Below are 27729 nucleotides of genomic sequence, written 5' to 3'. Positions count from 1 at the left end.
TGTCAAAAAATGGCAACTGCATTCAGATTAACACAAAATATTTATAATAAAAAATCACTTTCTAAATTCAGTAAACTTAGGCGTTACAGCACTGTAATAAAAGCTGAATATCTTTATGGAGCAGAAATTTTAATTTTAAATAGAGGGATATTGAAGAAATTCAAAAGAAAGAAAGAAAGATTATTAGGAAAATGTTAGGCCCCAAAATTACTGGTGGAGAAATAGGCTGAGATGTAATAAGGAAATAGAAGAATACAGAGTTATATATGGTGACATGAGAAAACGAAGACCTACATTTTATGGGCACATTAAAAGAATGGCACCCTCTAGGGTGACAAAAGAAATAGTAGAATTCTACGAAAGTGAAAGTAAGGCCAGTACTGACCCAATTAAATGAATCGCTGCGATTAGGGAGGATCTTAAAGTAGCCGGCATAACTCAGGCAGATCTTACAGACAGAAAAACATTCAGGCAAAAAATATTTGCTTGGAAAGTTGGTCAGAGGGAAATTAGAAAACGGACTGGAACACCGTGGTCTGACGAAACAGACTTCATTCTGAAATGATTAAACAAATTCGGACACAAAGGTAGGCCAACCATCAAAAGTGACATTGATGGATTGTTCCTCGCGTGGTCCTATTGGGCCCATACGTGAATAATAATAGTAAAATAGCTTAATCCACACAATAAAGTGAAAACAAGAATCAGCCACTGTTAATACTGCTATTTATTAAGAACAAATAACGTTATTATCGACAGATTCATTTTCAGGTAGATATTCACGTTGAAAATTACTTTACACTGTACGTGTGATGTTCGCTGATTTTTTTTTTTTTTTTTGGTGAAATTTCCTTGGGGTGGTGGTGACCTACAGCAGAAAAAGAGATGTAACAAAAAGGGGCATTTTTATTGTAATTGTATCATTTTCATGCTTAATCTGTGATCACGCACGTGACCGGCAATGTGCTGCTCTTGGTGGCGTTCACCTGTCCGGTACAGACGTCGAGAAGCCGCGAGTGGTTCAATCGGTCGGAGGCCAGCCTTCCTGGCTTGCTTAAGGATTGGTAGCGGCGAGCTGCGGGAAGAGCAGCCAACGTTAGATCCAACCTGGTAGACAAGTTCCCGTCCCACCCTACATGCTTAAATTTTACGCCACCTCGAAGACCGCGTGTACGGATTGCAGGCAATAACACCCCGGTTTGGAATCCTGGAGACGACGCAGAGACGTGTCTGATTTCTGCTGCAGTGGTACTTCCGTCGTCGCAAAACGTCTGAGTTGGCCGGCAATCTGGTGCCTCTACCAGCCACGTCGTGGTGGCTCAAGTTAAGTGAAGCTGGTCGTTTGATGTGTGGCACGGTGAAGGGTCGCCGTTTGAGTGTCCTGTTTGGAGAATTCAGTTAGCTCATGAGGTGTAAAGTTCCTCCTCGCTTACCTGATCTTTATTCATCATTTGAACTTTGCACCCTTATTGCTACTTATGGAGTGTGTTAAGTTTTATATACTGCAGAACCTTTTCTTTGATCCACAGTCTTCAGTCCGAACCGCGTTGCTGCCACGGTCGCTGGTTCGATTCCTGCCTCGGGCATGGGTGTGTGTGATGTCCTTAGATTAGTTAGGTTTAAGTAGTTCTAAGTCTAAGGGACTGATGACGTCATATGTTAAGTACCATAGTCCTTAGAGCCATATGACCATTTTTTTTCTGCCTCGTGATGACTGGGTGTTGTTTGATGTCCTTAGGTTAGTTAGGTTTAAGTAGTTCTGAGTTCTAGGGGACTGATGACCATAGATGTTAAGTCCCATAGTGCTCAGAGACATTTGAACCAATTTTTTGATCCACAGTCATTAGCTAACTCCACTCACTGTGAATCTTGCCTGCTCGTTCCTTGCCGGCTATGATAGCCATCTGCTGTAGCCCTCAGCTTACCGTGTATTTTTGGCATTGTATATTTATTAAAGGTCGTTGTCAACGTTTCTGCTGCAGTGTACCAGCTGGGAGTCACATTTAAATTGCATGACATCCCAGCTTTGTCCGTATTTTGAGGGATTGTGAATCTCATTGCTTAAGTGATTTTTATTAAGGCTTGTACACTGTTAAGGACTTGCCAACCTCCACAATCACTGACGTGACTCATTACACTTTCTGTATTTTGGATGGGCTTTGTTCACTTGTGTAACGTGTTACGCATGCTTGTAAATTGTTAGTACGTTTAGTGCCTGTCGTTGGAATTCATTTTACTGATAAAACTGTTTGTTGAACCCGCTTGCACCACTCATAGTTGGTGTGACTTCTTTCTTGTACTTGGGAGCTGTATACCCTTGATTTCCAGCGCTGCTCTTAATGACATGAATAATTTAAGTTTTATTAATGAATTGAGCCTGTTCAGTTTTTAAAATGTTTGTGAGCGTTGTTATTGTTTATCAAACTTTTTTATATTTTAATTATAATATTGTTGTTAAGCCATAGTGTATTCCATTAAAACAACAAATGACGAACCTTCCATGTGTTTTTGCTTAAAATTATTCCGACCCTAGTTGTGAGGTATCAATTGCCACGGAGTGTAACGACGCTCTGCTACCAACGGATTGCCCAAAATACAGCATTGCCCAAAATACAAGATACGTTGGGAGGACATACAGTTTAAATGTGATTCCCAACTGGTACACAGTAACAGAAATGTTGATAATCGTCTATAATAGATATACAATGCCCAAAACACAAGGTAAACTGTGAACTACAGCAGACGGCTATCATAGCCAACAAGGAACGACCAGGCAAGTTTTGCAATAAGTGGAGTTAGCTAAACACTGTGGATCAAAGGAAAGGTTCTGCAGTTTATACTGATAAGTAAAAGGCCTTAAAACTTAACACACTCCATAATTAGCAATAAGAGCGCAAGATTTAAATGATCAGTCAAAGAACAGGTATAGCGTGTAGGAACTTTGAGCTTGCAGAACACGCTGTGAACCTCATGAGCTTACTCCATTCACCAAATAGGACAGACAAATGGTTCCCTATTAATCGGCGACGCTCCACCGTGGCACGCATCAAACGATCAACTTTACTTAACTTGAGCCACCACGACGCGGCACCAGATTGTCAGCCAACCCAGACGACGTGCGACAGCGGAAGTGCCACCACTGCAGAAATCAGACACGTCCCTGCTGCAGGCCCAGGGAACAGGAACACATTGTCCGCTACTACAGCTACCCTGCCAACACACATCAGAAAGGAGCAGCAATCTGCGCAAATAAGGCTACAAACGAGAATGCCTAAGATGTGGGAAATCTTAATTGATTACAAAAGCGACTACACGTACAAGTTACAAGCTTAACATTCCTTAAAATTACTTGTAAGTTAAACGACGAAATATCAGAGCCTGCTGAAGCAGTGTTTAAGACATACTCATCTACAAAGGGCACTTGGCCTTCAACACAGATTATGTTACAAATTTAATTTCATGGATTGAATTTATAACACAGACTACTCGTACACTTGCACAGAATATGGCCTGGACAACAAATCGCTATCAGTTACTGACCGAAGATGCTACACACAATCACACGGAAGCGCGTTTATGTCACATGTCCAGTTTCACATTAACACAGACGTGGCCTTGCAACGTCATGTATCCAAAAAATAAAACAACACTTAACTCCACTCAGATGTGAAGGAGCCGTGACTTCCAGGATTCCAAGCAGAGGTGTTATTGCCTCCACAGACGTCTTCGAGATGCCGTAAAATTCAAGCTTGCAGAGTAGGCCTGAAAATTGGCTACCAGGTTGCATGCAACGTCGGCTGCTCTTCCCGCAACTCGCCACTACCAATCCTTAAGCAAGCCAGGAAGGCTACTCACAGCTTCTCGAGACGCGTACAGGACAGGCGGACGCCTCAAAAGCAATAATTTCCCAGCCTCGAGCCCTCCACTCAACTCACAGGGCACGCCAAACCGACAACACAAGCCTCGATCAAACAGCCTAGTTCGAGACATAAGTTCAGATCGATATCGGGAAACCAAGTAGTTAGCGGCACCAGCAGAGTACCATGCTGCCTAAATTAAAGCTGCCACGGTTCATAAACATTTAAAAAAGAATAGTTTGTACAGTTTTTTGCTGTCTTTGGTGCTAACTGAAAGTGTGTCAGGTTCAAAAGTTTTGATGTCTGTTGTTGATTTGAAGTTTAGTTTATCTACCATGGACAGCTTGCATCCAGTCTTTGAAGCTATAGATTTAATCGTATTGTTATTTTTTTTATCTTCAAATGTTTGCAATGGTAATCGTATGTAGGTTTTGGTAGCAAGATGTGATTTTGATGCAGGTATCAGTGGCAACTGCTTCCCTGAAAATTTCAAAGTAACTTTTGTTGTTTTTAGAATGAGATTTTCACTCTGCATCGGAGTGTGCGCTGATATGAAACTTCCTGGCAGATTAAAACTGTGTGCCGGACCGAGACTCGAGCTCGGGACCTTTGCCTTTCGCGGGCAAGTGCTCTACCGACCAGTTGGTAGAGCACTTGCCAGCGAAATGCAAAAGTCCCGAGTTCGAGTCTCGGTCCGGCACACAGTTTTAATCTGCCAGGAAGTTTTATTGTTTTTCACGGAATTTCTTTAAATTTTAGAAGTTAATGTTGATATCATTCTTATGCTTTTCGGTGAATTTAATGTATAAGCTGCTAGAATTTATTGCCAATATTTCAATTTCTTTATCTGCACTATCAAAAGGAATTATTATATCAATGACGTACCTTTTATGATAAGTAATTTTTCTATGAATTTGAATATTAACTTTGACATATGTCTGTTCTAAATGATTTATATAAATGCCTGCTACCATCTCAGCAAGGAAACTGTCCATTCCCAAGTCATCTTTCTGCTTGAATATTTTACTATTAAAACTATTGTAATTGTATTATAGAACCAACGTAAGTAACTCATTTACTTCACATATCTCTTCTATGCCAATTTTCGAATGTTTCGTTGGATTATTTCTAATCACATTTAGAGTTCCGTCTACAGGGATGTTTACTGTATTAAATGATGCAAACCTGGCTGCCGACGGAATGTGAATATCTTTACTTTTTCTACCAATCGATGTATATTGTTTGTATAGAGGGCAGTTCCAAAATTACACTCCTGGAAATGGAAAAAAGAACACATTGACACCGGTGTGTCAGACCCACCATACTTGCTCCGGACACTGCGAGAGGGCTGTACAAGCAATGATCACACGCACGGCACGGACCAGGACCCGCGGTGTTGGCCGTCGAATGGCGCTAGCTGCGCAGCATTTGTGCACCGCCGCCGTCAGTGTCAGCCAGTTTGCCGTGGCATACGGAGCTCCATCGCAGTCTTTAACACTGGTAGCATGCCGCGACAGCGTGGACGTGAACCGTATGTGCAGTTGACGGACTTTGAGCGAGGGCGTACAGTGGGCATGCGGGAGGCCGGGTGGACGTACCGCCGAATTGCTCAACACGTGGGGCGTGAGGTCTCCACAGTACATCGATGTTGTCGCCAGTGGTCGGCGGAAGGTGCACGTGCCCGTCGACCTGGGACCGGACCGCAGCGACACACGGATGCACGCCAAGACCGTAGGATCCTACGCAGTGCCGTAGGGGACCGCACCGCCACTTCCCAGCAAATTAGGGACACTGTTGCTCCTGGGGTATCGGCGAGGACCATTCGCAACCGTCTCCATGAAGCTGGGCTACGGTCCCGCACACCGTTAGGCCGTCTTCCGCTCACGCCCCAACACCGTGCAGCCCGCCTCCAGTGGTGTCGCGACAGGCGTGAATGGAGGGACGAATGGAGACGTGTCGTCTTCAGCGATGAGAGTCGCTTCTGCCTTGGTGCCAATGATGGTCGTATGCGTGTTTGGCGCCGTGCAGGTGAGCGCCACAATCAGGACTGCATACGACCGAGGCACACAGGGCCAACACCCGGCATCATGGTGTGGGGAGCGATCTCCTACACTAGCCGTACACCACTGGTGATCGTCGAGGGGACACTGAATAGTGCACGGTACATCCAAACCGTCATCGAACCCATCGTTCTACCATTCCTAGACCGGCAAGGGAACTTGCTGTTCCAACAGGACAATGCACGTCCGCATGTATCCCGTGCCACCCAACGTGCTCTAGAAGGTGTAAGTCAACTACCCTGGCCAGCAAGATCTCCGGATCTGTCTCCCATTGAGCATGTTTGGGACTGGATGAAGCGTCGTCTCACGCGGTCTGCACGTCCAGCACGAACGCTGGTCCAACTGAGGCGCCAGGTGGAAATGGCATGGCAAGCCGTTCCACAGGACTACATCCAGCATCTCTACGATCGTCTCCATGGGAGAATAGCAGCCTGCATTGCTGCGAAAGGTGGATATACACTGTACTAGTGCCGACATTGTGCATGCTCTGTTGCCTGTGTCTATGTGCCTGTGGTTCTGTCAGTGTGATCATGTGATGTATCTGACCCCAGGAATGTGTCAATAAAGTTTCCCCTTCCTGGGACAATGAATTCACGGTGTTCTTATTTCAATTTCCAGGTGTGTATAAGCATATTCAGAAGAGCTACCAGTTGGTTCTTCAATGTATCCAAACGCTTATTCCTAGACAGTTTGCTTACGAATTTTACGTTATGACTGAGTTCGTGTAGCAGCTGGATTTATAGACATACAGCCATGCCGGCCTGTGTGGCCGTTCGGTTCTAGCGCTTCAGTCTGGAAGCGCGTGACCGCTCCGGTCGCAGATTCCAATCCTGCCTCGGGCATGGATGTGTGTGATGTCCCTAGGTTAGTTAGGTTTAAGTAGTTCTAAGTTATAGGGGACTGATGACCTCAGATGTTAAGTCCTATAGTGCTCAGAGCCAGTTGAACCATTTGAATCCATGGACCCTCCGTGCAGCAGGGGACTGTTCAAGCTGGAGGAGGAGCGTGTGCAGTTGCAGTGACTGGGACCCCTGATACGTCTAGATACGACTCTGACAGGTGACACGTACGTAAGCATCCTGTCTGATCACCTGCATCCATTCATGCCCATTATGTATTTCGACGGACATGGGTAATTCCAGCAGGACAATGCAACACTCCACGTGTCCAGAATTGCTACAGAATGGGTCCAGGAACACCCTCCTGAGCTGGCCGCCAAACTCTCCAAATATGAACATTAGTGAGCATATATGGGATACCTTGCAACGTGCTGTACAGAAGAAATCTCGACCCCTTCGTACCCTTACGGATTTATGGACAACCCTGTAGGATTCATGGTGTTAATTCCCTCCAGCTCTACTTCAGACATTATCGAGTCCATGCCACGTCGTGTTACGGCACTTCTGTGTGCTCGCTGGAGCCCTACACGATATTAGTCAGGTGTATCACTTTTCTTTGGCACTTGACTGTAGTCCTCGCCCCTGTGCCATCGGAAATGAAGTCAGCTTTTAAATACGTGGCACCGCACAGCAGGACGACAACATCAAGAGAAAACAAGACGGCGACCGGAAAATTCGGTAACGAACAATGGCTTGGAGTCTACAATACATGGAACACTTAAAGGCAACCTACAACAATAAAACACCTCAGGTTGTATACCTAAAATCATTTTGGATAACTTTCAAATTACCAGTGTCATGAAATGTTAAGAGGTTACGGTAATTATGTCAAAGATCGTCTTTAGTTAAACATTTCGCCGCTAAAAACATTGCCTGACAAAGAAACTGAAGCACCGAAAAGTGGAGGGGACAACTATACGAAACTTTAATGGTTGACAGAGTACATAACGTTATTTCGGTGTTTACAAAATCAAGTCAAACCTACAAAGAACTTGGCAGTATGAGCCCGTTTGCAAATACGACGCGCACCCTCTCTGGCCTAGTGTATGCACTGATTTGGCTAGGAAGGGTGTCATAAAGGCGCTGTGTCCTCTCCTGGTAGCAGTAGTTATGCTTCCAGGTGACGGCACCACTCAAAAGGCGGCTATTTGCATTATATGTAAACGGCAGCCCACTAACGGGACGGTAACTAGCTAGTCCGGCTGCTGCAGTGGGACGACACAGAGTGTGAAATGGAACACACTATTATCCAGGTCTTATTTCTGCGATATGAACCGTATACTGAGATGGAGTAGATAGCAACATGTGTACGTCAAAAGTAAAAATAAAGCAAATGCATTTCAGCCAAATACTTGTCAATAGCTGCAGTCAGATGTTATATAACTTATCCTCTATTGTGATTCGACAGCACATTTTATGCACTCTATTGACGCCGTCCAGCCAATCTTTTAAACAAGTCTACCTCACTTAGTCGCATTATATGCGGCCCAATCAGTGCAATCACTGCCTATGTTCGACGTCAACGTATAGTAATCACTCACGGACGCCATTAGCAGCACTAGCAGTCGACGGCATATAAAACATGTCAGGGGGACGCGGAAAACAGTGCAGTCGATATGCGAGTGCAGGCTTTCAAATGGTTCAAATGGCTCTGAGCACTATGGGACTCAACTGCTGTGGTCATAAGTCCCCTAGAACTTAGAACTACTTAAACCTAACTAACCTAAGGACATCACATACATCCATGTCCGAGGCAGGATTCGAACCTGCGACCGTAGCGGTCGTGCGGTTCCAGGTGCAGGCTTTCTCGGCGAATTTCATATATAGAGTCTTCACGGGTTGTCAGCCGAGTGGCGTTGTCGTCTCGTAGCAACGTTTCGATGGAATACGTCTCCATCATCTTCAGGCGAATATGATGGAGACGCATTCCATCGAAACGTTGGTACGAGACGACAACGCTACTCGGCTGACAATCCGTGAAGACTTCATATACAGTAGTCGATGTCGCAATGAGGAAACCAGACAATTTATCTGACGTCCAAAAGAGCAAGATCATCGGCTGTGGGGTCAAGTGTGGAAACATTGCCTAAACGGGTAAATTTCTGAACTGTTCGCATGCTGCCGTGGTTAAAGTATACCGTGCATGAGAAAATGGCGCCGGCGATGAGGCAACTGTGGTGAACGACGACGGTGGATATGTGTACAGGTGAAGTCATGTACAAATGTTTAACAATTGACCGCCCAAATGAGTTCTTTGTAGCCACAGTTTATGACTTTATTTGACTGTCCACCTAAGGTAGATGTTTGCCTATTAGTTATTACGGCATGGACATGATGTCCTACTACTGCTGTTCAATCTTTTTATTTGTTTTCAGTTTCTCAATGAAAACCTTCAAGTTTTCAGTGATTTCTTAATCGCTTAATGGAGTAGGTTACATACACCTGATGATGGGGCTAAGACACCGAAACCGTGGTAGTGTATAGCGACTTCTGTTGTGCAAGACTACGATCAATAAAATATTTTACGACTGAGGCGGATTTGTTTGCCATGAACTTGCCCATTACTTATTGTCAGATGACAAGTACCAGGTGTTTGGTGCATAATACGGCCAGACGTGGCCGACTCGTACGCCTTTCCTCAGGCCCCCAGGCTTTCAACATCCGGGTACTGTCACATCTGAAAGCTCCAGTAGTCTAAAAACGGTATGATTCGACTAGACAGCCAAATGGAGACACGCAACGAGCCCTTTTCAAACTCTGGCAGGTACTGATAACGCTCCCTCATTTGAACACATGCATCTCTGTGTCCTTCACAGTGATCTCTCGGCACCTTAGGCCGTTTACGTACTTCATATCCCCTACCTCGCTAGTAGCAACACTGAATGCGAGCAAGACAACTACAAATTGACGGGCTGTTCTACCAGTCACAGAGAGTTGCATCTCTAGTCATTGATATACCCGTCAATAGCATGCAAGTGTACGAATCTGTATTGTCATCCGAGTATGTCGCCTAGGTGCTTCACTTTTTGATAGGCAGTATAGTTAATTAAACACTATTTCGTCCATGACACTATAAGTCATGTAGTTTTCACGGTTTCCATACTATAATTACTATTTTCAGTTGGTTAACATTCTAATTGTCATTTGTTACGGTGTAAGTGGGTGCAGCGTGTGTGAGATTTATGGATCACTTAATTTGTTAATAATTAATGACGAATAAGCGTGTGAATGAAATTCTGTAATCAAGCATGACTCACATACATGACGTGATATGCTTTATGTAAATTATCAGTTACGAATTTTAGAAACATATCTTTTCCTCCTTTTCTAAAGACAAATAAAGATGCGGTTATTTTTAGTTCATTTTCTGTCCGGAAAACAAGAATTTTAGTAAACAATTAAAGCAAATTCCGACTTGGGGATTGGTCAAGGGGGGGGGGGGGGGGGGGAACACCACGCTGTTAGCGAAAAGCTATGAGGCTGACTGGCCACAGTACGTTTCAGCCAACCAGAGAAAATAACCATCATGCATCTTGGAGGCGAGAGAGATTTGTGCACGCTGGTCTCGAATATTCGTAATTAAGCTTGAGTACTGTGACGATGCTTGTTTTGGTTTTCCAGTATTTCCGTAAAAAAATCGTAATTTGGTTCCTCTGGTGAGTGATGAAAAGGGACGACATGAGATGTGAACAACGTTTTAGTTATTTCTGAGGCTTTTAGGGGTTTTTATGACTTTCTGTCAGCTAACTAAAATATTCCGCATGACATGCTGTGGAATCATAGTTCCCAAACTTCGCTTTACTGTATAATGATGAATTGTGTAGTGCTGTCTGCGCATAGTAAACTGATAACATTAAGTGTTTATTGGCTGATAAGAGTTGAGGCTATTTGAACAGCGGGTCTTGAGTTCTGCACTTACACAAGTCGCCAGTGAGAGGCTGTGCTGCGCGAATGAACGGAATGGTAGCAGTTACTTCTGTAAAATATCTGGGAGTATGCGTGCGGAACGATTTGAAGTGGAATGATCATATAAAATTAATTGTTGGTAAGGCGGGTGCCAGGTTGAGATTCGTTGGATGAGTCCTTAGAAAATGTAGTCAATCAACAAAGGATGTGGCTTACAAAAAACTCGTGCGACCTATACTTGAGTATTGCTCATCAGTGTGGGATCTGTACCAGATCGGGTTGACGGAGGAGATAGAGAAGATCCAAAGAAGAGCGGCGCGTTTCGTCACAGGGTTATATGGTAAGCGTGATAGCGTTACGGAGATGTTTAGCAAACTCAAGTGGCAGACTCTGCAAGAGAGTCGTTCTGCATCGCAGTGTAGCTTGCTCACCAGGTTTTGAGACGGTGCGTTTCTGTTGAGGTATCTAATATATTGCTTCCCCCCACTTATACCTCCCGAGGAGATCACGAATGTAAAATTAGAGATATTCGATCGCGCACGGAGGCTTTCCGGCAGTCGTTCTTCCCGCGAACCATACGCGACTGGAACAGGAAAGGGACGTAATGACAGTGGCACGTAAAGTGCCCTCCGCCACACACCATTGGGTGGCTTGCGGAATATAAATGTAGATGAAAATGAACAGAACACAATATGATCCATATCTTGCTTCGGCGTTATGAACCGTATATTTTGACTGAGTTGGCAGCAACATGTGTATCTCAAAAAGAGAAAATAAAGCAAATGCACTTTTGCCAAATACTTTTTAGTAGCTTCAGTCCGACCTTATAGAACTTACCCTCTCTTGTCATTCGACACAACATTTTATGCACCCTCCTGACACCGTGCGCCCTATCTTTTAAATACGTTTTCCACACTGACAAGACGACCGTCAGAAGTCTAAATAAGGAATTTGGATGGGTTTTGGATATATTGCAGAGGGACATGCTGTGCAGGTCTAGAGAGACTTCCTAGCACTCGCCCCAGTTGTACAGCCGACTTTGCTAGCGATGGTTCACTGACAAATTACGCTCTCATTTGCCGAGACAATAGTTAGCATAGCCTTTAACTGTTCCAGACCTCACGCCAAGCTGCGTGAGCTTAAACGCGTGCCTTTCGGTCTCCCGTCAATTGTGGATTGGCTGTCTTGCCAGTCCACAACACATGCCCTCAGCATGAAATCCGCTTTTTTAGCGACGGACCTTGGTTTCTGAGAAGATAGATTTTGAAATTCACTGTGCTGTAATACTCATATCTTCAGCGTTGTTCCTACCAAGCGAGCGTGACGCAGTGGTTAAGGTCAACACCCATCACGGTGGTGGTACCGTGTTCGGGTCCTCTTCGTGGTTTTACTTTTTTTTAATCAGAATAGTCCGACATTTTTCCATTTTAATTTACAGAATATCATCAAACATTGTGTAAGTAGGCTGTTTAGGTTTTTATATTGGTAACGCCACGTAGCGCTCTGTATGAAAATTACTGGCTGTGCTGTGTGCAGTCCGTGGCTAGTTTGCATTGTTGTCTGCCATTGTAGCGTTGGGCAGTTGGCTGTTAACAGCGCGTAGCGTTGCGCCGTTGGAGGTGAGCCGCCAGCAGTGGTGGATGTGGGGAGAGAAATGGCGGAGTTTTGAAATTTGTAAGACTGGATGTCATGAACTGCTATGTATATTATGATTTTTCAATACTATTAAGGTAAATACATTGTTTGCTCTCTATTAAAATCTTTCATTTGCTAACTATGCCTATCAGTAGTTATTGCCTTCCGTAGTTTGAATCTTTTATTTAGCTGGCAGTAGTGGCGCTCGCTGTATTGCAGTAGTTCGAGTAACGAAGATTTTTGTGAGGTAAGTGATTTGTGAAAGGTATAGGTTAATGTTAGTCAGAGCCATTCTTTTGTAGGAACTATTGAAAGTCAGATTGCGTTGCGCTAAAAATATTGTGTGTCAGTTTAAGCACAGTCTCGTATAATATTTCAAAGGGGACGTTTCAGATGTCGACCCTTAGCCGAGGATACCTCACTGGAATCTTCTGATTTTCTCGTGTAGTTTGTGTAATTAGTGTTGCTTTTGTTTATTGCTATCGCGTAATTGTAGAGAGAATCTCCTTTGTAGTTGCAGTCTTTCATTGTTGTTGTGGCATGCATGTAGATTTGCACCAAGTATTTCGCAGCTGCGCTTGCAATTAACTAGATATTATTTTCAGCGCTATGTTAATGTGTTCTCTTATTTTTGCTCTTCAAATTGTGCTTTTCTGTGTTATCGTGTGGAATATTGTGACAATAATGGCGTGTGAAAAACGTAAAACTAGGCTCCAAAGTAAACTGAGAAATGACAGTGAAGACGAAAGCAGTGTGTTAGCGCCACCGTGTAATGAATTAACTAATGTTCAAACTAGTGATTTGGTAACTGTCCATAGGGAGATGGAGCGGGTGGCAAATAATGGCGTAGACAGTGAAACAATTAGTGAACAGGGAAGCATTATCGATCGATCGGTCGGCAACAGCTCGCCTCAGGAATCGGGAATGACAGAATACAATATTGCAAATACTGTAGACTCAGGTTTTGCGTTCTCACCGTTTTCTCAAATGAGTCAAGACACATTTTCCGCTTGTCAAAATGTGAATGTTGCCGGTGCAAATTCACTGCAGAAAAGCACTCAGGAACACGTTTCAGACACCAGTGCATTGTTATTACAATTAATGCAACAAATGGGACAAAAGCTTTAAAAGTTAGACACAATGGAACAAAATCAGAGACAAACACAGCAAAAGCTTCAAACGTTAGACACAATGGAACAAAATCAGAGACAAACACAGCAAAAGCTTCAAAAGTTAGACACAATGAACAAAATCTTCAAAAGTTAGACACAATGGAATAAAATCTTCGGAAGTTAGACACCATTCTTGAACAAACACGTGAAGATTTAACTACTGAGTTACATAACATTGAATAGAAATGTCAAAAAGTCTGTAATGACGTAAAAACACAAATTTGTGAGCATTTTCAACCTATTTTTTCGTGGCATGAAAATGCATTACAGAATCACGAAGCAGCCATAAAATAACTGCAAACTATTGTTCATGAAAATCATGAGACCTTTGAAATGGAACCGCCGACACGACGTAACAATGACCGATATGCGGCTCGCCGACATGATGATTTTGACTATAAGCTGTTTATTACTACACGTAAATTCAAAACATTTAAGAATTCCAGCAACGACATTCATCCACAAGCGTGGCTTCATCAATTCACTCATTGTTTTCCTCCCAACTGGTAATTAGAGCACAGATTTATGTGTGGCTATTTAGAGAATGAACCGGCTGTAAGAATGCAATCGGTCATTCACGATTGCCACAGTGAAGGAGAATTTTATCATGCCTTCCTCTCAGCATATTGGTCTCAAGCTACACAAGACCGAGTAAAACATAGCATCATAATGATGAAACATTTCGAACAATCTGAATTCTCCAGTCTTGTGAAATATTTTGAAGACATGTTGCACAAGAATCAGTACCTGCAAACCCATACAGCCCCTCAGAACTCATCCGCATTTGCTTAATCAAATTACCTGAACATTTACGACACATTATTTTGGCAGGACGTTGCAAAGACTACATTGAAGCTGTTCAGGGACTCTTACAAGAATTAGAAATTGACACTGACAATCGCGGAACGCGAAAACAGGAACACAACAATTACAGGTCACATCCGTCGCAATTCCGCGATGAAAGAAATAATAACTGGATACGTCAAGGCTCCTCCCAGGGGGTCCACAACTCTTTTGTGGATACGTGCGTAGCGCGCACGGGACCCCGAGCTAATGTGGGCCTCCTTCCTTTCCGGGCTGCATACCTTCCTTTTCCGCATCCTTCCCTCTCCTCCATCTTCGCCCCTCCTCCCCTCACCTCTGGCTCTTTCCTTCCCTTTCTCCCCCTCTGGGAGTATGGTTTGTGCCTACGTCCGGAGACGGACGCTCGTAAATGTACCGCATTTTTCGCCTTCTCTGCTTGTATGTCTTCATCCTTCCTTTGTCCTTCTCTTTTCCTTACCTCTTCTCTTTACCCTTTTCTCCACTGTGGCGTTTGAGACCTCTCCTCTTTCCTTTCTCTTTCTTTGTTTTTTTCCCTTTCTCTTTCTTCCTCCCTGTGCGTGTCTGAAGGCCGACCCACGCATTTTTGTGCGTAGCCGGTGACGGGGTAACGCGTAATTCCCCGCCCCGGGTAGACAGGTAGGACACGTACGTACCCCCTGGTAACAGCCAGGCCCAGGGAGGGGTGATTACCCGAGATGATACCTTCCGAAAGTGCCGATTGGTCCCTCCGTCCGTTTGTCGGGAGGTGTGACCTGAGGTGTGAACAATCACCTAAGGCGGTAGTGCCCTCAGAGAGGGCCCCCACAAGGGAGGAGCGCGCCATCGGAGACGCCGGTAATCATGGGGGATTCTTCCGCAATGGTTTCCTCACCTTCCACTATGTCTGCTCACAAGCGTAAGTTCACTGAGTCTCAGCCACAGACAGTTCTTCCATCGTTGCTACAGTTCCTTGTTGTTTCTCAGTCTGACGAAGGTCATGACTTCTCCACGGTCAAACCTTTCATTATTCAGAAAGGTGTCGACGCAACTGCAGGTCCTGTAAAGTCTTGTTCCAGATTACGGAATGGCACGTTGTTGTTAGAAACAGTCAGTGCCCTCCAGGCACCAAAATTGCTGCGTACTTCACTACTCCACACCTTCCCCGTCCGGGTTGAAGCGCACCACACTTTAAATTCCTCACGTGGAGTCGTTTATACACGCTCCCTCGATGGATTGTCTAACGAAGAAATTCAGCACTACCTGTCTGACCAGGGCGTAACGTAACAGCTGTTCGTAGAGTTATGAAAAGGGTTGACATGAACATCATTCCAACCCACACTGTCTTCTTGACATTTGACAAAGTTCAACTCCCATCCAAAATCAAAGCAGGCTATGAGATAATTTCCATTCGCCCTTACGTCCCAAACCCTACGCGTTGCTATCGGTGTCAGCGGTTCAATCACACCAGCCAGTCCTGTTCCAATCTGGCCAAATGTGTTACGTGTGGCAAGGATGCCCATGAGGGTGCTTATCCACCTCCATCCCCTCGCTGCATCAACTGTATGGGTGACCACGCTGCTTCCTCTCGTGATTGCCCCGTTTTTAAGGACGAAAAGTTCATCCAGGAAATCAGAGTGAAGGAAAAGGTGTCGACCTTTGCTGCTCGAAAATTATTCGCCAGTCGACAGGCCACCGTGCCTCAGACAGGAATAACAGCACTGTCCTTGCTTCTCCTCGGCCAACAAAGGAGGCGGCCACGCAGACTTGCGACCTCACCTTTAGTGCCACGGTCGTCAGATCGGCCAGCGCAAAGATCGCCCGTTCAACCTCACCACTTTCGCCTGCCCACTCTATGGCTCACCCTTCATCGGGTTCTGCTAAATCTCGAGCCCAGAAGTCAGACACCACGACTTAGAAAAAAGAGCATACTCGTGAAGATTTTTTATGTACCCCAACTTCACAACCATCGGTTCCTCCTTCTTCTAAACATCATATTTCCAGGAAGGCTACAAAGAAACCCAGTTCATCTCCTTCTCCGCCAAGGCGTGTCCCATCTACAGCACCACCTGGCGGAAATCGCCCTCGGCCGTCTTCTGTGTCGCCGAGGCGCACTGCTGGCGGCCGATCAACCGGCCGATCGCTGGTGGCAGGAGCTGCTCCTGAACAACATATGAATCAGGATCTTCTGCCTTCGGCTGAATGCCATTCCATGCTGTCGGTCGCAAGCTCTGAGCAGTCGTTGAGTTGACAGCAACTTTGGTCACATTCCTCCATTTTCTGTTCACCCTATGTCCATTATCCACTAGAATATCCGCGGCATTCGAACCAATCGGGATGAATTGTCGATCCTCTTACGATCCTACTCGCCGGTCATCTTCTGTCTTCAGGAAACAAAGCTGCGTCCCCATGACCGCTTTGTTCTCCCTCATTTGCAGTCCGTCCGGTATGATCTCCCCCCTGTTGAAGGGACTCCAGCCCATGGAGGACTCATGATTCTTCTCCATGATACTCTCCATTATCACCCAATCCACTTAAACACTTCCTTCCAAGCTGTCGCCGTCCGTCTTTCCCTTTCTGGATACACGTTCTCTCTTTATACTGTATACATTCCATCGTCCACACCAATGGCACGAGCTGATCTTCATCTTCTTGGTCAGCTTCCACCCCCCTATTTGCTGGTTGGGGACTTCAATGCCCACCACCCGCTTTGGGGATCTCCACATCCTTGTCCCCGTGGCTCACTATTGCTAGACGTCTTCCACCAAGCGGATCTAGTTTGCCTCTACACTGGGGTCCCCACATTTTTGTCTGCCTCCACGACAAATTTATCTCATTTGGACCTTGCGGTCGGTACTGTTCCGCTAGCTCGGCGCTTCGAATGGTTCGCCCTTGATGATACACACTCGAGTGACCACTTTCCATGTGTCCTTAGACTGCAGCCTCAACTGCCATATATGCGCCCGCGACGCTGGAAGTTTGCCCAAGCCGATTGGACACTTTTTTCGTCTCTAGCGACATTCGATGACCGTCACTTTCCCAGCGTCGACGATGAGGTCACACATATTACCGACGTTATTCTTTCAGCTGCGGAACGTTCAATACCACGCACCTCCGAATTGCCCCGGCGCCCCCCAGTTCCTTGGTGGAACGAGGCATGCCGTGACGCAATACGTGAGCGGCGACGTGCTCTTCGCGTTTTCCGCCACCGTCCTACTTTGGCCAACTGTATCCGCTATAAGCAGTTCCGTGCGCGATGCCGTCGTGTCATCCGCGATAGCAAGAAGGCAAGCTGGAAATTCTTTATTAGCTCATTTAACACCTTCACTCCCTCCTCGGAAGTTGGAGTCGGCTTCGACGGTTCTCAGGCGCGCTTAGTTTCTCCCCGGTCTCTGGGCTCACTGTCGCGCATGATACATTAGTAGACCCCGTCGCAATTTCTATCTCATTGGGTCAGCACTTTGCTGAGATTTCGAGCTCTTCAAATCAACCGCCAGCGTTTCTCCCGAAGAAACGTGCAGCGGAAGTGCAACATCTTGCTTTCTCCTCTCAAAATCGCGAAAGCTACAATACTGTTTTCTCCATGCGGGAACTCCAACTTGCACTCTCTTCTTCTCGCTCCTCCGCCCCAGGACCGGATGTTATCCACGTCGAAATGTTGCTGCATTTATCAACCCATAGTCTGCATTACCTCCTTCGCCTTTATAATCGAATTTGGACCGACAGTACTTTTCCCAGACGATGGCGGGAAGCTATCGTCGTTCCTGTTCCGAAACCTGGAAAGGACAAACATCTCCCCTCTAGCTATCGCCTCATTTCTCTCACGAGTAGTGTCTGTAAGGTTTTGGAGCGTATGGTGAATTACCGTTTAGCTTGGTGGCTGGAATCCCGCAGTCTTTTAACACCTGCCCAATGCGGATTCCGAAAGCATCGTTCTGCAGTTGACCATCTTATTGCTCTCTCCACTTATATCATGAACAATTTTCTCCGGAAACGCCAAACGGTAGCAATATTTTTTGATCTGGAGAGCGCATACGATACCTGTTGGAGGACAGGCATCCTCCGCACACTGTTCTCTTGGGGCTTTCGAGGTCGGCTGCCCCTTTTTCTTCGCGAATTTATGGCAGAGCGCACATTTAGGGTCCGGGTGAACACTACTCTCTCCCGTACCTTCTCCCAAGAAAACGGGGTACCCCAGGGCTCCGTACTGAGTGTTGTACTGTTTGCCATTGCCATAAATCCAATTATGGATTGTCTCCTTCCTGATGTCTCGGGCTCCCTCTTTGTGGACGATTTTGCGATCTACTACAGCTCTCAATGGACCAGCCTTCTTGAACGACGTCTTCAAGGATGACTCGATCGCCTCCACTCTTGGAGCATCGAAACCGGCTTCCGTTTTTCTCCCAGTAAGACCGTTTGTGTTAATTTTTGGCGACGTAAGGAGTTTCTTCCACCCTCCTTACATCTAGGACCTGTCAACCTTCCGTTTTCGGACGTCGCTAAATTCTTGCGTCTTATGTTTGACAGAAAACTGTGCTGGTCCTCCCACGTTTCCTATCTTTCGGCTCGCTGTCTGCGATCCCTCAACACCCTCCGTGTCCTGAATGGTACCTCCTGGGGAGCGGGCCGAGTGGTCCTTCTCTGCCTCTATCGCGCCTTAGTGAGCTCGAAATTGATGGAAGCATAGTCTACTCCTCTGCTCGGCCGTCTATTCTTCGGCGTCTCGACTCTATCCACCACCGTGGATTACGTTTAGTGTCTGGAGCTTTTTACACCAGCCCTGTGGAAAGCCTTTATGCTGAGACTGCTGAACCTCCGCTGTCCAATCGGCGAGCAGTCCTTCTGAGTCGTTATGCTAGCCATCTGTCTTCCATGCCTGCTAACGCAGCCCATGACATTTTTTTTCGACGCCTCCTTTGATGCAGGGTATGCAGGACGCCCCTCTTCCCAACTACCACCGGGAGTCCTCTTCCGTCAACTGCTCCATTCTCTTTCCTTCCGCTTTCCTAAAACCTTCTTGACAACTTGGGGTACAGCACCGCCTTGGCTCCATCCCCGGATCTCCCTGCTCCGTGACCTTTGTCGATTTCCCAAGGATGGTACCCCTTCACTTGTTTATCGTCGGGCATTTGCTGCTCTATGTGCACAAATGACGGAAGCCACATTTATTTACACCGATGGCTCGAAAACATCGTTAGGTGTAGGGAGTGCCTATATTGTTGGCGACACCCCAAATCACTTTCGGCTTCCCGACCAGTGTTCGGTTTATACTGCGGAGCTTTACGCTGTTCTCCAGGCTGTCCACTACAACCGCCGCCATCAGCGGATACAGTACGTTATCTGCTCAGATTCTCTCAGCTCTTTCCTCAGTCTCCAAGCTCTTTACCCTGTGCACCCTCTGGTCCACCGGATTCAGGAATGTCTGCGCTTGCTCCACCTGGGGGGCGTCTCGGTGGCGTTCCTCTGGCTCCCGGGACACGTTGGTATCTGTGGAAATGAGGCGGCCGATATAGCAGCCAAGGCTGCCGTCTCTCTTCTTCGGCCAGCTATTCAATCGATTCCCTTCGCCGATCTAAGGAGCGTTTTATGTCGTCGTGTTGGTTTTTTATGGCACACACATTGGTCGACACTTCCCCATAATAAATTGCGGGACGTGAAAGCTCTCCCTTGTGCTTGGATCTCTTCCTCCCGAACGCGTCGTCGCGAGGAGGTAATTTTAACTAGACTCCGGATAGGGCGCTGTCTTTTTAGCCATCGACATCTTTTAAGCGGCGATCCTCCCCCACTCTGTCCCCACTGCTCTCAGCTGTGGACGGTAAGACACCTTTTAATTGAGTGCCCCTATTTTACTCCGTTACGCGCCCGTCTACAGCTGTCGCCTGATATATCATCAATTTTAGCAGATGACACGCGCTCGGCCGATCGCGTTCTCGAGTTTATTAGTGCCAGTGAAATGACGTCAGTCATTTGAAGCTTCTTTTGGGGACAACTAACCCCTTTCTGTAGTGGATTTTTAAGCCTTCCTTCTGCTTTTAGCTTCTCCAATTTTATGACTTTCGTTCCCATTGCTGCTGGTTTCCATTTTCGGTTTTTTACTGGTTCCTAGGTCACGGACCGGGCGCTAATGACCATAGCAGTTTTGCGCCCTAAAACCAAAACAAAAAAACAAACAAAAAGAATGACTATTGAATGATATTTTTATGCTTTGGTTTGCGTAATTGCTTATTTCATTTGATATCTGGTTTCCAGCTGTGTTGCAGCACTGGTTTTATAAAATATAAGTAAATGCATTTGCTAATGTGAACACTTTCTGTCAACAGATCTATTAAATAATTATTTTATGATCCACATTCTTCGAAAAAGGGGCTCTTGGAATGGAAAGAACAATAAGAAGGGGTTAATAACAGTAACTGCATATATTATTTTCTTTTCAAGTACTTGATAATTTCGTTTGTAGAAATACACTCCTGGAAATGGAAAACAGAACACATTGACACCGGTGTGTCAGACCCACCATACTTGCTCCGGACACTGCGAGAGGGCTGTACAAGCAATGATCACACGCACGGCACAGCGGACACACCAGGAACCGCGGTGTTGGCCGTCGAATGGCGCTAGCTGCGCAGCATTTGTGCACCGCCGCCGTCAGTATCAGCCAGTTTGCCGTGGCATACGGAGCTCCATCGCAGTCTTTAACACTGGTAGCATGCCGCGACAGCGTGGACGTGAACCGTATGTGCAGTTGACGGACTTTGAGCGAGGGCGTATAGTGGGCATGCGGGAGGCCGGGTGGACGTACCGCCGAATTGCTCAACACGTGGGGCGTGAGGTCTCCACAGTACATCGATGTTGTCGCCAGCGGTCGGCGGAAGGTGCACGTGCCCGTCGACCTGGGACCGGACCGCAGCGACGCACGGATGCACGCCAAGACCGTAGGATCCTACGCAGTGCCGTAGGGGACCGCACCGCCACTTCCCAGCAAATTAGGGACACTGTTGCTCCTGGGGTATCGGCGAGGACCATTCGCAACCGTCTCCATGAAGCTGGGCTACGGTCCCGCACACCGTTAGGCCGTCTTCCGCTCACGCCCCAACATCGTGAAGCCAGCCTCCAGTGGTATCGCGACAGGCGTGAATGGAGGGACGAATGGAGACGTGTCGTCTTCAGCGATGAGAGTCGCTTCTGCCTTGGTGCCAATGATGGTCGTATGCGTGTTTGGCGCCGTGCAGGTGAGCGCCACAATCAGGACTGCATACGACCGAGGCACACAGGGCCAACACCCGGCATCATGGTGTGGGGAGCGATCTCCTACACTGGCTGTACACCACTGGTGATCGTCGAGGGGACACTGAATAGTGCACGGTACATCCAAACCGTCACCGAACCCATCGTTCTACCATTCCTAGACCGGCAAGGGAACTTGCTGTTCCAACAGGACAATGCACGTCCGCATGTATCCCGTGCCACCCAACGTGCTCTAGAAGGTGTAAGTCAACTACCCTGGCCAGCAAGATCTCCGGATCTGTCCCCCATTGAGCATGTTTGGGACTGGATGAAGCGTCGTCTCACGCGGTCTGCACGTCCAGCACGAACGCTGGTCCAACTGAGGCGCCAGGTGGAAATGGCATGGCAAGCCGTTCCACAGGACTACATCCAGCATCTCTACGATCGTCTCCATGGGAGAATAGCAGCCTGCATTGCTGCGAAAGGTGGGTATACACTGTACTAGTGCCGACATTGTGCATGCTCTGTTGCCTGTGTCTATGTGCCTGTGGTTCTGTCAGTGTGATCATGTGATGTATCTGACCCCAGGAATGTGTCAATAAAGTTTCCCCTTCCTGGGACAATGAATTCACGGTGTTCTTATTTCAATTTCCAGGAGTGTAGTTGTGGTGCATCACTTTAATTACATAGACATTAGGGTGTGAATATACATTTCCCTTATCTGCATCGTTGTCTTTACTGTAATATTTTTTCTGCTTGAGCTTTGTCATGTTTAGATATTAGTTACTGCATTTGCTGCTGCTGTTTGCCAGGCATAGTGCTACTGAATTTCACTTTGTATTACTCTGTTAAACCAGTTTTACTACTGATTTATTTTTCTTGTTTGCTGCACATTGCCTTATATTAGTTGTAATATTGCAATTGCTTTGCTAATTTATATACTTTTTCTTTTTCTTTTTTTTTTCTTTTTTTGCTGCTTGCTTTGACAATTTCCATTTTTTTCATTGCTGTTTGTATTAATTGTTTTGTGCTGCTGCATTGCCTCGTCCCTTAGTTTAGCATCTGAGCTCAGTAGATTTAAGTTAGCTTAAGAGGGGGTAGACTATATAAGAGAATGAGTTATGATGAATTGGAAGAAATGCATTGAGAAGCTGTAAGAAAATGGTTTGGCAAAAAAGGAGTGTACAGTGGAGAAAAACTATTTTCGAAAGAGGATGTGAACAGAATACAGAAAGCATGCTTGGACAGGATTTTTTTTGGTGGAAACAAATGCTGAAATAAGAGGAAAGATCTATGGAATGAAGTTTTGGGGTGGACTGCAGGACCAAATGTCACACTGAAAACAAACCCTGTCCTGTATTTTTGTGTTATTACACTATGTGAATTTGTGTTTTTCCTGTCTTAATGTGTTTAGCTAATAAGAGTTATGTTGTAGAATTTTTCTGATAATATGTTACTTACTTTTTAAAGATGTTTAGACATTATTTATTCTGTTTTGTTTTAATGCTCATGTGTGAAGTTGATGTTTCAAAAGTTATTCTGATCTTTTATGTATTTACTTATGTCATAATTCCTGTAACACTGATGTATATGTCTATTTCTATCCTTTTGTAAAGCCTGTGTTACTACAAATGTTATCTGTACTGTTATGTTGTTTAATGATGTATTTTGTACCTTTGTAACTGTATTCTTATGTTGTAAATTTATAATTGTATAGACACCAGTTCTTCAAATTAAGTTACATTTCGCTGCACACGTTTCTGTTGGTCATAGTATATGCACAATATGTGAGAAGTTGGGACTGTTAGTGTTTGCACGTGTGTTAATAATTCAGCAAGGGACTGATTAACAGCATTGCTGGTTCTAAGGACCATTCCAAAAACTTTGTGTGTGCACAAGTGGTGGTTTATGGACTTGCTATATTGTCCGTAAGACTCTTAGATGGTGATAGAGCACCTGCACAGTCGCCACAGATGGCTGCTGGCCGTCTCTACAAGGACTACAGTGGGTCTGCATCTTTGATGGCCCACCAATACCATTATTTCGACAAGGACTGCAGTGGGTCTGCACCTCTGGTGGCCCACCAGTACCATAATCTCTACCAGGACTACAGTGGGTCTGCTCTGTGATGACATACCTACCAATATTCTTCAAAACTTCGGCTGACTCTGCTGTGGGTTTGCTCTGTTGTGGCCCATTGCCTGTCTGCATGTCAAGAGTCAGCACTGCCTTTCCGTTGGAAGGACAACACTACTTCTTCAAGACTGCATGGAAATCCATTACTTCCGTGTGCATTCTCTTTTACTGCTCAGACTTTGAGAAAAAAAAAAAAAAAAAAACACTGCAATTTTACTGTGATGAATGATCAGGACTGTCTTTATGGACTGTGAGAAAATTTTAGCTTTTGACCAACATTGTATCAATAAGTGTGTGCATTTTATATCTTTGTTATTGTAATCATGAAAAATTTTATCAAATCATTATTGGCCACTGCCCAAAACAATTTGTAAAATTTTTTGTGGGGGGCATGGGGGCTATGTATGTAGGCTGTTTAGGTTTTTATATTGGTAACGCCACGTAGCGCTCTGTATGAAAATCACTGGCTGTGCTGTGTGTAGTCCGTGGCTAGTTTGCATTGTGGTCTGCCATTGCAGCGTTGGGCAGTTGGCTGTCAACAGCGAGTAGCGTTGCGCAGTTGGAGGTGAGCCGCCAGCAGTGGTGGATGTGGGGAGAGAAATGGCGGAGTTTTGAAATTTGTAAGACTGGATGTCATGAACTGCTATGTATATTATGATTTTTCAACACTATTAAGGTAATTGTTTGTTCTCTATTAAAATCTTTCATTTGCTAACTATGCCTATCAGTAGTTAGTGCCTTCCGTAGTTTGAATCTTTTATTTAGCTGGCAGTAGTGGCGCTCGCTGTATTGCAGTAGTTTGAGTAACGAAGATTTGTGTAAGTGATTTGTGAAAGGTATAGGTTAATGTTAGTCAGGGCCATTCTTTTGTAGGGACTATCGAAAGTCAGATTGCGTTGCGCTAAAAATATTGTGTGTCAGTTTAAGCACAGTCTTGTATAATATTTCAAAGGGGACGTTTCAATTGTACATTGTGCGAAATTATTAAGGAATATTCAGTTTTGCCGTAGTAATTTAATTTTCACATTGTTAAACAAAATCTTTCTCGCTATCGCCAGCATCGCATGCTATGCAGCAACAGAAATGCGGATGACATTTGCCGTAAAAGCAACCGAAACATAATGTTTTACAGCACCAAACACATTTCATAAAAGCTACTGTCTTGCAGGCGCACGTAGCTTTTAAGAGCGATACCGGAAAATATTGTTCATTTACATTCAAAAAGCTTTCTCTTTCATCCGTAAACTTTGATGCGAATCATGCATACTTGATAATATTCGAAAAAGCAGATACTGTGATTTGATGCAAAATTAATGAGTGCAGTTTTATGGAATCATCCCTGGACGCGATTGCTCTATTGGTCTTCAACAAATCGGTAGAATTCTGAACTTTGTTCGTGAAAATTTTAACTTGTCGGTTAAAACATACGTCACAAGGCTGACAAAATGGAGTACACTTTAGTGGGATAACTTTTACGGTGCAGGTACACGCTTTCCTCTCATCCACAAAGATATGATCGTATACGCATCAATGATGCATTAAAAAATTTCCTATCCCACGTACGGAAGAATCACACATTTTAAAAAGTCTTCGTACAACAGTTTTGTGCAGGCTAGTGTGGCCGAGCGGATTTAGGTGCTTCAGTCTGGAACCGCACGACTGCTACGGTCGCAGGTTCGAATCCTGCCTCGGACATGGATGTGTGTGATATCCTTAGGTTAGGTTTAAGTAGTTCTACGTTCTACGGCACTGATGACCTCAGATGTTAAGTCCCATAGTTCTCAGAGCCATTTCAACCATTTGAGCAGCTTCGTGAACTTCCCTGATTTCGTGCAGGACACAATTACGTTTTTAAATCTGACACACACAAAAAAACGTACGGGGTGACCTTTCCTGTCACAGTTAGAGCATACTGTGCTGTGTACGAATGACGTAGCTTGTTTAAACCTTTTCTCTACACGAGAACGGTTCTCGCCCCCTTTCTCCAAGAGTGATCTGTTGATTGATACTGACAGCTCCTTTGATCGGTGTTGATTACGTAGTCGAGGTTAAAATTACCAATAAGTATTTTCGTTTTCTTCCGCAGCTACTAATACTTCTTCCATCGCTGGAAATTGTTTGGAACTGGTGAACTTCGTAATCTCCCTTTACCTGATTTTATGCTTTTGTTTAAATCGTTCGACCCAAGCAGCACTGGCCACGAAATTAAAGGTATCCCATAAAAGTGGAACAGAAGTGTTCATTTCCCATTGCTTTAAAGTTCTGGTAGTCACCTGCTCGCGGAAGAAATTATATTACTCGTATTTTCACAAGGCAGCCTCTTTCTTACAACGTCTTTGACCTATATTTTTCTATGATTTACCTGTTCCAAATTCTGTCTCACTTCGACGAACCGTTCATACGCCTCCCGATCGATACTGTTTCATTTATCCTGACGAGTTCCACTTTGTTTCATATTGTTTTTCCATCGATATAGCATTGATTTGTGTTTTAATCGAGAGACCTTGGGACTGCGAATTCTTTAAGCTCCATTTCGGAAGAGCTACTGCAAGGACGACTGCTCGTTCTTTGTACGATAGAGGCACATAATCTGCTGGTTCATGTGCGAATTCGTCGTCGACGAAATCGCCATCTCCCTCTCTTGCCATATACTGCAAAGTAGATAGCTTTATATTATGTCGATTCGTCCGCAAGAAAGAGAACATCCACACAAAAGTGAAACTTACCGCCTCATATTCGTACACCTCGTCTTCTTCGTTGATCTTTATTAATTCATCGCCATCGATGATCCGTCTTTCGGCCAACGGGTCTTGTACTGCGATACGTATCTCATTGCAAATTGGAATTGAATTAGTAGAGTTCGTGATAAGCTGGGCATTTGTTAGAAGATTTAAATCACGAAGCAACTTTTCGGCGTATTTGATGGCGTTAGTGATTTCGCCTCTCGATTGTTCATTCAACTCCTCTACCTCTGAAGCATCTCATTCTGGCTGCACTTCTGTAGACACACTTGGGTGGTCCATTTCAATGTATTTTTTGGATACCCATGGTACTAACAACGCGTTGCGAGCAAAGGACATTGAAGATAAATGCAAACTAGCGGTTGAGGAGCTAGGTCACCGCTGTTTGTTTCACCATGGCCATACATGTTCATTATATACACAGGACTGTCCGCGCCAACTCTGTGTATTATGAAATTACACTACTGGCCATTAAAATTGCTACACCAAGAAGAAATGCAGATGATAAACGGGCATTCATTGAACAAATATATTATACTGGAACTGACATGTGATTACATTTTCACGCAATTTGGGCGCATAGATCCTGAGAAATCAGTACCCAGAACAACCACCTCTGGCCGTAATAACGGCCTTGATACGCCTAGGAATTGAGTCAAACAGAGCTTGGATGGCGTGTACAGGTACAGCTGCCCAAGCAGCTTCAACACGATACCCCAGTTCATCAAGAGTTGTGACTGGCGTATTACGACGAGCCAGTTGCTCGCCCACCATTCACCAGACGTTTTCAATTGGTAAGAGATCTGGAGAATGTGCTGGCCAGGGTAGCAGTCGAACATTTTCTGTATCCAAAAAGGCCCGTACAGGACCTGCAATATGCGGTCGTGCATTATCCTGCTGAAATGTGGGGTTTCGTAGGGATCTAATGAAGGATAAAGTCACGGGTCGCAAAACATCTGAAATGTAACGTCCATTGTTCAAAGTGCCGTCAATGCGAACAACAGGTGACCGAGACGTGTAACCAATGGCACCCCATACCATCACGCCGGTTGATACCCCAGTATGGCAATGACGAAAACACACTTCCAATGTGCGTTCACCGCGAAGTCGCCAAACACGGATGCGATCATCATGATGCTGTAAACAGAACCTGGATTCATTCGAAAAAATGACGTTTTGCCATTCGTGCTCCCAGGTTCGTCGTTGAGTACACCGTCGCTGGCGCTCCTGTCTGTGATGCAGCGTCAAAGGTAACCGCAGCCATGGTCTCCGAGCTAATAGTCCATGCTGCTGCAAAC

Source organism: Schistocerca nitens, chromosome 8, assembly GCF_023898315.1.
Source record: "Schistocerca nitens isolate TAMUIC-IGC-003100 chromosome 8, iqSchNite1.1, whole genome shotgun sequence".
NCBI classification, from domain to species: Eukaryota; Metazoa; Arthropoda; class Insecta; order Orthoptera; family Acrididae; genus Schistocerca; species Schistocerca nitens.
Note: the sequence above shows the minus strand (reverse complement) of the source record.